The sequence below is a fragment of the Heterodontus francisci genome, unplaced genomic scaffold (assembly GCF_036365525.1).
Source record: "Heterodontus francisci isolate sHetFra1 unplaced genomic scaffold, sHetFra1.hap1 HAP1_SCAFFOLD_209, whole genome shotgun sequence".
In the NCBI taxonomy this organism is placed as follows: Eukaryota; Metazoa; Chordata; class Chondrichthyes; order Heterodontiformes; family Heterodontidae; genus Heterodontus; species Heterodontus francisci.
Window position 1 is genome coordinate 1,637,537 of NW_027140716.1, and position 10,527 is coordinate 1,648,063.

Here is a 10,527-nt window from a genome sequence, read left to right on the forward strand (position 1 = left end):
GATTGTCAGAGACTGTCAGAGAGTGTCAGAGAGTGATACTGAGTGTCTGAGAGTGTCTGAGATTGTCAGAGAGTGTCAGAGAGTGTCAGCGAGTGAAAGAGAGTGTCAGAGAGTGTCAGAGAGTGTCAGGGAGTGGCAGAGAGTGATAGAGAGTGATAGAGAGTGTCAGAGAGTGTCAGAGAGTGTCAGAGAGTGATAGTGAGTCTCTGAGTGTGTCTGAGAGTAATAGAGAGTGATAGTGAGTGTCAGAGAGTGATAGTGAGTGTCAGAGAGTGACAGTGAGTGTCTGAGATTGTCAGAGAGTGTCAGAGAGTGATAGAGGGTGTCACAGAGTGTCAGAGAGTGATAGAGAGTGTCAGAGAATGATAGAGTGTGTCAGAGAGTGATAGAGAGTGATAGAGATAGTCAGAGAGTGTCAGAGAGTCTCAGAGAGTGATGGAGAGTGATAGAGAGTGTCAGAGAGTGATAGTGAGTCACTGAGTGTGTATGAGAGTGCGAGAGAGTGATAGAGAGTGTCAGAGAGTGTCAGAGAGTTCGTCAGAGAGTGATAGTGAGAGTCAGAGATTGTCAGACATTGTCAGAGAGTGATAGAGAGTGTCAGAGAGTGACAGTGAGTCTCTGAGAGTGTCTGAGAGTGTCAGAGAGTGATAGAGAGTGATAGTGAGTGTCTGAGAGTTTCAGAGAGTGTCCGAGAGTGTCGGAGAGTGATAGAGATTGATAGAGAGTTTCAGAGAGTGATAGAGAGTGTCAGAGGTTGTATGACAGTGTCAGAGAGTGATAGTGAGTGTCAGAGAGTGTCAGAGAGTGATAGTGAGTGTCTGAGAGTGTCAGAGCGTGTCAGAGAGTGATAGAGAGTGTCAGAGAGTGATAGAGAGTGTCAGAGAGTATCAGAGAGTGATAGTGAGTGTCTGAGACTGTCAGAGAGTGATAGAGAGTGTCAGAGAGTGTTAGAGAGAGTCAGAGAGTGATAGTGAGTGTCTGAGAGTGTCAGAGAGTGATAGAGAGTGATAGAGAGTGTCAGAGAGTGTCAGAGAGAGATAGAGAGTGACAGAGAGTGTCTGAGAGTGTTTGAGTGTGTCAGAGAGTGTTAGAGTGTGTCAGAGAGTGTCAGAGAGTGATAGAGAGTGATTGAGTGTATCAGAGAGTGTCAGAGAGTGATAGAGAGTGTCAGAGATTGAGAGAGAGTGTCAGAATGTGTCAGAGAGTGTCAGAGAGAGTCAGAGAGTGATAGAGAGTGACAGAGAGTTTCAGAGTGTAATAGAGAGTGTCAGAGAGTGTCAGAGAGTGATAGAGAGTGTCAGAGAGTGATAGAGAGTGATGGAGAATGTCTGAGAATGTCGCAGAGTGTCAGAGAGTGATAGAGAGTGTCTGAGATTGTCACAGAGTGATGGAGAGTGTCTGAGAGTGTCAGAGAGTGACAGAGAGTGTCAGAGCGTGTCAGAGAGTGATAGAGAGTGTCAGAGAGTGATAGAGAGTGTCAGAGAGTATCAGAGAGTGATAGTGAGTGTCTGAGATTGTCAGAGAGTGATAGAGAGTGTCAGAGAGTGTTAGAGAGAGTCAGAGAGTGATAGTGAGTGTCTGAGAGTGTCAGAGAGTGATAGAGAGTGATAGAGAGTGTCAGAGAGTGTCAGAGAGAGATAGAGAGTGACAGAGAGTGTCTGAGAGTGTTTGAGTGTGTCAGAGAGTGTTAGAGTGTGTCAGAGAGTGTCAGAGAGTGATAGAGAGTGATTGAGTGTATCAGAGAGTGTCAGAGAGTGATAGAGAGTGTCAGAGATTGAGAGAGAGTGTCAGAATGTGTCAGAGAGTGTCAGAGAGAGTCAGAGAGTGATAGAGAGTGATAGAGAGTTTCAGAGGGTAATAGAGAGTGTCAGAGAGTGTCAGAGAGTGATAGAGAGTGTCAGAGAGTGATAGAGAGTGATGGAGAATGTCTGAGAATGTCGCAGAGTGTCAGAGAGTGATAGAGAGTGTCTGAGAGTGTCACAGAGTGATGGAGAGTGTCTGAGAGTGTCAGAGAGTGACAGAGAGTGTCTGAGTGTGTCAGAGAGTGATGGAGAGTGTCAGAGAGTTTCAGAGTGTGTCAGAGAGTGTCAGAGAGTGACAGAGAGTGTCTGAGAGTGTCTGGGAGTGTCAGAGAGTGTCAGAGAGTGATAGAGAGTGTGTCATAGAGTGTCAGAGATTGTCAGAGAGTGATAGAGAGTGTCTGAGAGTGTCTGAGAGTGATAGAGAGTGTGTCATAGTGTCAGAGATTGTCAGAGAGTGATAGAGAGTGTCTGAGAGTGTCTGAGAGTGTCAGAGAGTGATAGAGAGTGTCTGAGAGTGTCAGAGAGTGTCAGGGAGTGATAGAGAGTGATAGAGAGTGTCAGAGAGTGTCAGAGAGTGATAGAGTGTGTCTGAGAGTGATAGAGAGTGTCAGAGTGTGTCAGAGAGTGTCAGAGAGTGTCAGAGAGTGATAGAGAGTGATAGAGAGTGTCTGAGAGTGTTAGAGAGTGATAGAGAGTGTCTGAGAGTGTCAGAGAGTGTCAGGGAGTGTTAGAGAGTGATAGAGAGTGAGCGAGAGAGTCTGATAGTGATAGAGAGCGTCAGAGAGTTTCATAGAGTGATAGAGAGTGTCAGAGAGTGTAACAGAGTGAGAGAGAGTGAGAGAGATTGTCTGAGAGTGTCACAGAGTGTCAGAGTATGACAGAGAGTGTCAGAGTATGACAGAGAGTGTCAGAGTGTGATAGAGAGTGTCAGAGAGAGATAGAGAGAGATAGAGAGTGTCTGAGAGTGTTTGAGAGTCTCATGGAGAGATCGAGCGTGTCAGAGAGTGTCAGAGAGTGATATAGAGTGATAGAGAGTGTCTGAGAGTGTCAGAGACTGTCAGAGTGTGTCAGAGTGTGATATGGAGTGATAGAGAGTGTCAGAGACTGTCAGAGAATGACAGAGAGTGATAGAGAGTGTCAGAGAGTGTCAGAGAGTGATAGAGAGTGTCAGAGAGTGTCAGAGTGTGTCAGAGAGTGATAGAGTGTGTCATAGAGTGTCAGAGATTGTCAGAGAGTGATAGAGAGTGTCTGAGAGTGTCTGAGAGTGATAGAGAATGTGTCATAGAGTATCAGAGATTTTCAGAGAGTGATAGAGAGTGTCTGAGAGTGTCTGAGAGTGTCAGAGTGTGATAGAGAGTGTCTGAGAGTGTCAGAGAGTGTCAGGGAGTGATAGAGAGTGATAGAGAGTGTCAGAGAGTGTCAGAGAGTGATAGAGTGTGTCTGAGAGTGATAGAGAGTGTCAGAGTGTGTCAGAGAGAGTCAGAGAGTGTCAGAGAGTGATAGAGAGTGATAGAGAGTGTCTGAGAGTGTTAGAGAGTGATAGAGAGTGTCTGAGAGTGTCAGAGAGTGTCAGGGAGTGTTAGAGAGTGATAGAGAGTGAGCGAGAGAGTCTGATAGTGATAGAGAGCGTCAGAGAGTTTCATAGAGTGATAGAGAGTGTCAGAGAGTGTAACAGAGTGAGAGAGAGTGAGAGAGATTGTCTGAGAGTGTCACAGAGTGTTAGAGTATGACAGAGAGGGTCAGAGTATGACAGAGAGTGTCAGAGTGTGATAGAGAGTGTCAGAGAGAGATAGAGAGAGATAGAGAGTGTCTGAGAGTGTTTGAGAGTGATAGAGAGTGTCTGAGAGTGTCTGGGAGTGTCAGAGAGTGTCAGAGAGTGATAGAGAGTGTGTCATAGAGTGTCAGAGATTGTCAGAGAGTGATAGAGAGTGTCTGAGAGTGTCTGAGAGTGATAGAGAGTGTGTAATCGAGTGTCAGAGATTGTCAGAGAGTGATAGAGAGTGTCTGAGAGTGTCAGAGAGTGATAGAGAGTGTCAGAGAGTGATAGAGAGTGTCTGAGAGTGTCAGAGAGTGTCAGGGAGTGATAGAGAGTGATAGAGAGTGTCAGAGAGTGTCAGAGAGTGATAGAGTGTGTCTGAGAGTGATAGAGAGTGTCAGAGTGTGTCAGAGAGTGTCAGAGAGTGTCAGAGAGTGATAGAGAGTGATAGAGAGTGTCTGAGAGTGTTAGAGAGTGATAGAGAGTGTCTGAGAGTGTCAGAGAGTGTCAGGGAGTGTTAGAGAGTGATAGAGAGTGAGCGAGAGAGTCTGATAGTGATAGAGAGCGTCATGGAGTTTCATAGAGTGATAGAGAGTGTCAGAGAGTGTAACAGAGTGAGAGAGAGTGAGAGAGATTGTCTGAGAGTGTCACAGAGTGTCAGAGTATGACAGAGAGTGTCAGAGTATGACAGAGAGTGTCAGAGTGTGATAGAGAGTGTCAGAGAGAGATAGAGAGAGATAGAGAGTGTCTGAGAGTGTTTGAGAGTGTCATGGAGAGATCGAGCGTGTCAGAGAGTGTCAGAGAGTGATATAGAGTGATAGAGAGTGTCTGAGAGTGTCAGAGACTGTCAGAGTGTGTCAGAGTGTGATATGGAGTGATAGAGAGTGTCAGAGACTGTCAGAGAATGATAGACAGTGATAGAGAGTGTCAGAGTGTGTCATAGAGTGATAGAGAATGTCAGAGAGTGTCAGAGAGTGATAGAGAGTGTCAGAGAGTGTCAGAGTATGTCAGAGAGTGATAGAGTGTATCATAGAGTGATAGAGAGTGTCAGAGAGTGTCAGAGAGAGATAGAGAGTGACAGAGAGTGTCTGAGAGTGTTTGAGAGTGTCAGAGATTGGCCGAGTGTGTCAGAGAGTGATAGAGGGTGATAGAGACAGTCTGAGAGTGTCAGAGAGTGTTAGAGTGTGTCAGAGAGTGTCAGAGACTGATAGAGAGTGATTGAGTGTATCAGAGAGTGTCAGAGAGTGATAGAGAGTGAGCGAGAGCGTCTGAGAGTGATAGAGAATGTCAGAGAGTGTCAGAGAGTGTCAGAGAGTGATGGAGAGTGTCTGAGAGTGTCTGAGAGTGATTGAGAGAGTCAGAGAGTGTCAGAGAGTGATATAGTGTGATAGAGAGTGTCTGAGAGTGTCAGAGAGTGATCGAGAGTGTCAGAGTGTGTCAGAGAGTGTCAGAGAGTGTCAGAGAGTGATAGAGAGTGATAGAGAGTGTCTGAGTGTGTCTGAGAGTGTCTGAGAGTTTCAGAGAGTGATAGAGAGTTTCTGAGAGTGTCAGGGAGTGTTAGAGAGTGATAGAGAGTAAGCGAGAGCGTCTGAGAGGGATATAGAGCGTCAGAGAGTGTCAGAGTCTGTCAGAGAGTGTCAGAGAGTGTCAAAGAGTGACAGAGAATGTCAGAGAGTGTCAGAGTGTGTCAGAGTGTGTCAGAGAGTGTCAGAGATTGTAAGAGAGTGACAGAGAGTGACAGAGAGTGTCAGAGAGTGAGAGAGAGTGGATGAGAGTGTCAGAGATTGTTTAGAGATTGTCAGAGAGTGTCAGAGAGTGATAGAGAGTGGCTGAGAGAGTCAGAGAGTGATAGAGAGTCTCTGAGAGTGTCAGAGAGTGTCAGGGAGTGATAGAGATTGATAGAGAGTGAGCGAGAGCGTCTGGGAGTGATAGAGAGCGTCAGAGAGTGTCAGAGTGTGTCAGAGAGTGTCAGAGAGTGTCAAAGAGTGATAGAGAGTTTCTGAGAGTGTCAGAGATTTTTATAGAGTGTCAGAGAGTGATAGAGAGTGTCTGAGAGAGTCAGAGAATGATAGAGAGTGTCTGAGAGTGTCAGAGAGCGTCAGGGAGTGATATAGAGTGATAGAGAGTGACAGAGAGCGTCTGAGAGTGAAAGAGAGCGTCAGAGAATGCCACAGAGGGATAGAGAGTGTCAGAGAGTGATAGAGAGTTTGAAAAAGCGATAGAGTGTGTCTGACAGTGTCAGAGAGTGTTAGAGAGAGTCAGAGTGTGTCACATAGTGTCAGAGAGTGTCAGAGAGTGATAATGAGTGTCAGAGAGTGATAGAGATAGTCTGAGAGTATCAGACAGTGATAGAGAATGTCAGAGAGTGTCAGAGTGTGTCAGAGAGAGTCAGAGATTGTCAGAGAGTGATAGAGAGTGTCTGAGAGTGTCAGTGAGTGTCAGAGATTGATAGAGAGTGACTGAGACTGTCAGAGAGTGTCAGGGAGTGATAGAGATTGATAGAGAGTGAGCGAGAGCGTCTGAGAGTGATAGATAGCGTCAGAGAGTGTCAGAGTGTGTCAGAGAGAGTCAGAGAGTGTCAAAGTGTGATAGAGAATGTCAGAGAGTGTCAGAGTGTGTCAGAGTTTGTCAGAGAGTGTCAGAGATTGTAAGAGAGTGTCAGAGATTGTTAGAGAGTGTCAGAGAGTGATAGAGAGTGTCTAAGAGAGTCAGAGAATGACAGAGAGTGTCTGAGAGTGTCAGAGAGTGTCAGGGAGTGAATTAGAGTGATATAGAGTGATAGAGAGTGATAGAGAGCGTCTGAGAGTGATAGAGAGTGTCAGAGTGTGTCACAGAGTGTTAGAGAGTGTCAGAGAGTGATAATGAGTGTCAGAGAGTGATAGAGATAGTCTGAGAGTGTCAGACAGTGCTAGAGAATGTCAGAGAGTGTCAGATTGTGTCAGGGTATGTCAGAGAGTGTCAGAGATTGTCAGAGAGTGACAGAGAGTGACAGAGATTGTCAGAGAGTGATAGAGAGTGTCTGAGAGCTTCAGAGAGTGTCAGAGAGTGATAGAGTGTTAGAGAGTGATAGAGAGTGTCTGAGAGTGTCAGAGAGTGTCAGAGAGTGTCAGAGAGTGTCATCGAGTGATAGAGAGTGGCAGAGAGTGTCAGAGAGAGATAGAGCGTTTCAGAGAGTGAAAAAGAGTGACAGAGAGTGTCAGAGAGTGATAGAGGGTGTCAGAGTGTGTCAGAGAGTGTCAGAGAGTGTCAGAGAGTGTCAGAGAGTGATAGAGAGTGATAGAGAGTGTCAGAGAGTGTCATCGAGTGATAGAGAGTGGCAGAGAGTGGCAGAGAGAGATAGAGAGTTTCAGAGAGTGATAGAGAGTGATAGAGAGTGTCAGAGAGTGATAGAGGGTGTCAGAGTGTGTCAGAGAGAGATAGAGAGTGACAGAGAGTGTCGGAGAATGTTTGAGAGTGTCAGACATGTGCCGAGTGTGTCAGTGAGTGATAGAGGGTGATAGAGACAGTCTGAGAGTGTCAGAGAGTGTTAGAGTGTGTCAGAGAGTGTCAGAGAGGGATGGAGAGTGATGGAGAGTGATTGAGTGTATCAGAGAGTGTCAGAGAGTGATAGAGAGTGTCAGATAGTGATAGAGAGTGATAGAGAGTGTCTCAGAGCGTCAGAGAGTGTCAGAGTGTTTCAGAGAGTGATACAGTGTGATAGAGAGAGTCAGAGAGTGTCAGAGTGTGTCAGAGTGTGTCAGAAAGTGTCAGTGTGTCAGAGAGTGATAGAGAATGTCAGAGATTGATAGAGAGTGTCAGAATGTGTCAGAGAGTGTCAGAGAGAGTCAGAGAGAGATAGAGAGTGATATAGAGTGTCTGAGAGTGTCAGAGGGTAATAGAGAGTGTCAGAGAGTGTCAGAGAGTGATAGAGAGTGGCAGAGAGTGATAGAGAGTGAACGAGAGCGTCTGAGAGTGATAGAGAATGTCAGAGAGTGTCAGAGAGTGTCAGAGAGTGCCAGAGAGTGATAGAGAGTGTCTGAGAGTGTCTGAGAGTGATAGAGAGTGTCAGAGAGTGATACAGAGTGATAGTGAGTGATAGAGAGTGTCAGAGAGTTATAGAGAGTGTCAGAGTGTGTCAGAGAGTGATAGAGATAGTCTGAGAGTGTCAGAGAGTGTCAGAGAGTGATAGAGAGTGTCAGAGAGTAATGGAGAGTGTCAGAGAGTGATAGTGAGTGTCAGAGAGTGATAGTGAGTGTCTGAGATTGTCAGAGACTGTCAGACAGTGTCAGAGAGTGATACTGAATGTCTGAGAGTGTCTGAGATTGTCAGAGAGTGTCAGAGAGTGTCAGCGAGTGAAATAGAGTGTCAAAGAGTGTCAGAGAGTGTCAGAGAGTGGCAGAGAGTGATAGAGAGTGATAGAGAGTGTCAGAGAGTGTCAGAGAGTGTCAGAGAGTGATAGTGAGTCTCTGAGTGTGTCTGAGAGTAATAGAGAGTGATAGAGAGTGTCAGAGAGTGATAGTGAGTGTCAGAGAGTGACAGTGAGTGTCTGAGATTGTCAGAGAGTGTCAGAGAGTGATAGAGGGTGTCACAGAGTGTCAGAGAGTGATAGAGAGTGTCAGAGAATGATAGAGTGTGTCAGAGAGTGATAGAGAGTGATAGAGATAGTCAGAGAGTGTCAGAGAGTGTCAGAGAGTGATGGAGAGTGATAGAGAGTGTCAGAGAGTGATAGTGAGTCTCTGAGTGTGTCTGAGAGTGCGAGAGAGTGATAGAGAGTGTCAGAGAGTGTCAGAGAGTTCGTCAGAGAGTGATAGTGAGAGTCAGAGATTGTCAGACATTGTCAGAGAGTGATAGAGAGTGTCAGAGAGTGACAGTGAGTCTCTGAGAGTGTCTGAGAGTGTCAGAGAGTGATAGAGAGTGATAGTGAGTGTCTGAGAGTTTCAGAGAGTGTCCGAGAGTGTCGGAGAGTGATAGAGATTGATAGAGAGTTTCAGAGATTGTCAGAGATTGTATGACAGTGTCAGAGAGTGATAGTGAGTGTCAGAGAGTGTCAGAGAGTGATAGTGAGTGTCTGAGAGTGTCAGAGCGTGTCAGAGAGTGATAGAGAGTGTCAGAGAGTGTCAGAGAGCGTCAGGGAGTGATATAGAGTGATAGAGAGTGACAGAGAGCGTCTGAGAGTGAAAGAGAGCGTCAGAGAATGCCACAGAGGGATAGAGAGTGTCAGAGAGTGATAGAGAGTTTGAAAAAGCGATAGAGTGTGTCTGACAGTGTCAGAGAGTGTTAGAGAGAGTCAGAGTGTGTCACATAGTGTCAGAGAGTGTCAGAGAGTGATAATGAGTGTCAGAGAGTGATAGAGATAGTCTGAGAGTATCAGACAGTGATAGAGAATGTCAGAGAGTGTCAGAGTGTGTCAGAGAGAGTCAGAGATTGTCAGAGAGTGATAGAGAGTGTCTGAGAGTGTCAGTGAGTGTCAGAGATTGATAGAGAGTGACTGAGACTGTCAGAGAGTGTCAGGGAGTGATAGAGATTGATAGAGAGTGAGCGAGAGCGTCTGAGAGTGATAGATAGCGTCAGAGAGTGTCAGAGTGTGTCAGAGAGAGTCAGAGAGTGTCAAAGTGTGATAGAGAATGTCAGAGAGTGTCAGAGTGTGTCAGAGTTTGTCAGAGAGTGTCAGAGATTGTAAGAGAGTGTCAGAGATTGTTAGAGAGTGTCAGAGAGTGATAGAGAGTGTCTAAGAGAGTCAGAGAATGACAGAGAGTGTCTGAGAGTGTCAGAGAGTGTCAGGGAGTGAATTAGAGTGATATAGAGTGATAGAGAGTGATAGAGAGCGTCTGAGAGTGATAGAGAGTGTCAGAGTGTGTCACAGAGTGTTAGAGAGTGTCAGAGAGTGATAATGAGTGTCAGAGAGTGATAGAGATAGTCTGAGAGTGTCAGACAGTGCTAGAGAATGTCAGAGAGTGTCAGATTGTGTCAGGGTATGTCAGAGAGTGTCAGAGATTGTCAGAGAGCGACAGAGAGTGACAGAGATTGTCAGAGAGTGATAGAGAGTGTCTGAGAGCTTCAGAGAGTGTCAGAGAGTGATAGAGTGTTAGAGAGTGATAGAGAGTGTCTGAGAGTGTCAGAGAGTGTCAGAGAGTGTCAGAGAGTGTCATCGAGTGATAGAGAGTGGCAGAGAGTGTCAGAGAGAGATAGAGCGTTTCAGAGAGTGAAAAAGAGTGACAGAGAGTGTCAGAGAGTGATAGAGGGTGTCAGAGTGTGTCAGAGAGTGTCAGAGAGTGTCAGAGAGTGTCAGAGAGTGATAGAGAGTGATAGAGAGTGTCAGAGAGTGTCATCGAGTGATAGAGAGTGGCAGAGAGTGGCAGAGAGAGATAGAGAGTTTCAGAGAGTGATAGAGAGTGATAGAGAGTGTCAGAGAGTGATAGAGGGTGTCAGAGTGTGTCAGAGAGAGATAGAGAGTGACAGAGAGTGTCGGAGAATGTTTGAGAGTGTCAGACATGTGCCGAGTGTGTCAGTGAGTGATAGAGGGTGATAGAGACAGTCTGAGAGTGTCAGAGAGTGTTAGAGTGTGTCAGAGAGTGTCAGAGAGGGATGGAGAGTGATGGAGAGTGATTGAGTGTATCAGAGAGTGTCAGAGAGTGATAGAGAGTGTCAGATAGTGATAGAGAGTGATAGAGAGTGTCTCAGAGCGTCAGAGAGTGTCAGAGTGTTTCAGAGAGTGATACAGTGTGATAGAGAGAGTCAGAGAGTGTCAGAGTGTGTCAGAGTGTGTCAGAAAGTGTCAGTGTGTCAGAGAGTGATAGAGAATGTCAGAGATTGATAGAGAGTGTCAGAATGTGTCAGAGAGTGTCAGAGAGAGTCAGAGAGAGATAGAGAGTGATATAGAGTGTCTGAGAGTGTCAGAGGGTAATAGAGAGTGTCAGAGAGTGTCAGAGAGTGATAGAGAGTGGCAGAGAGTGATAGAGAGTGAACGAGAGCGTCTGAGAGTGATAGAGA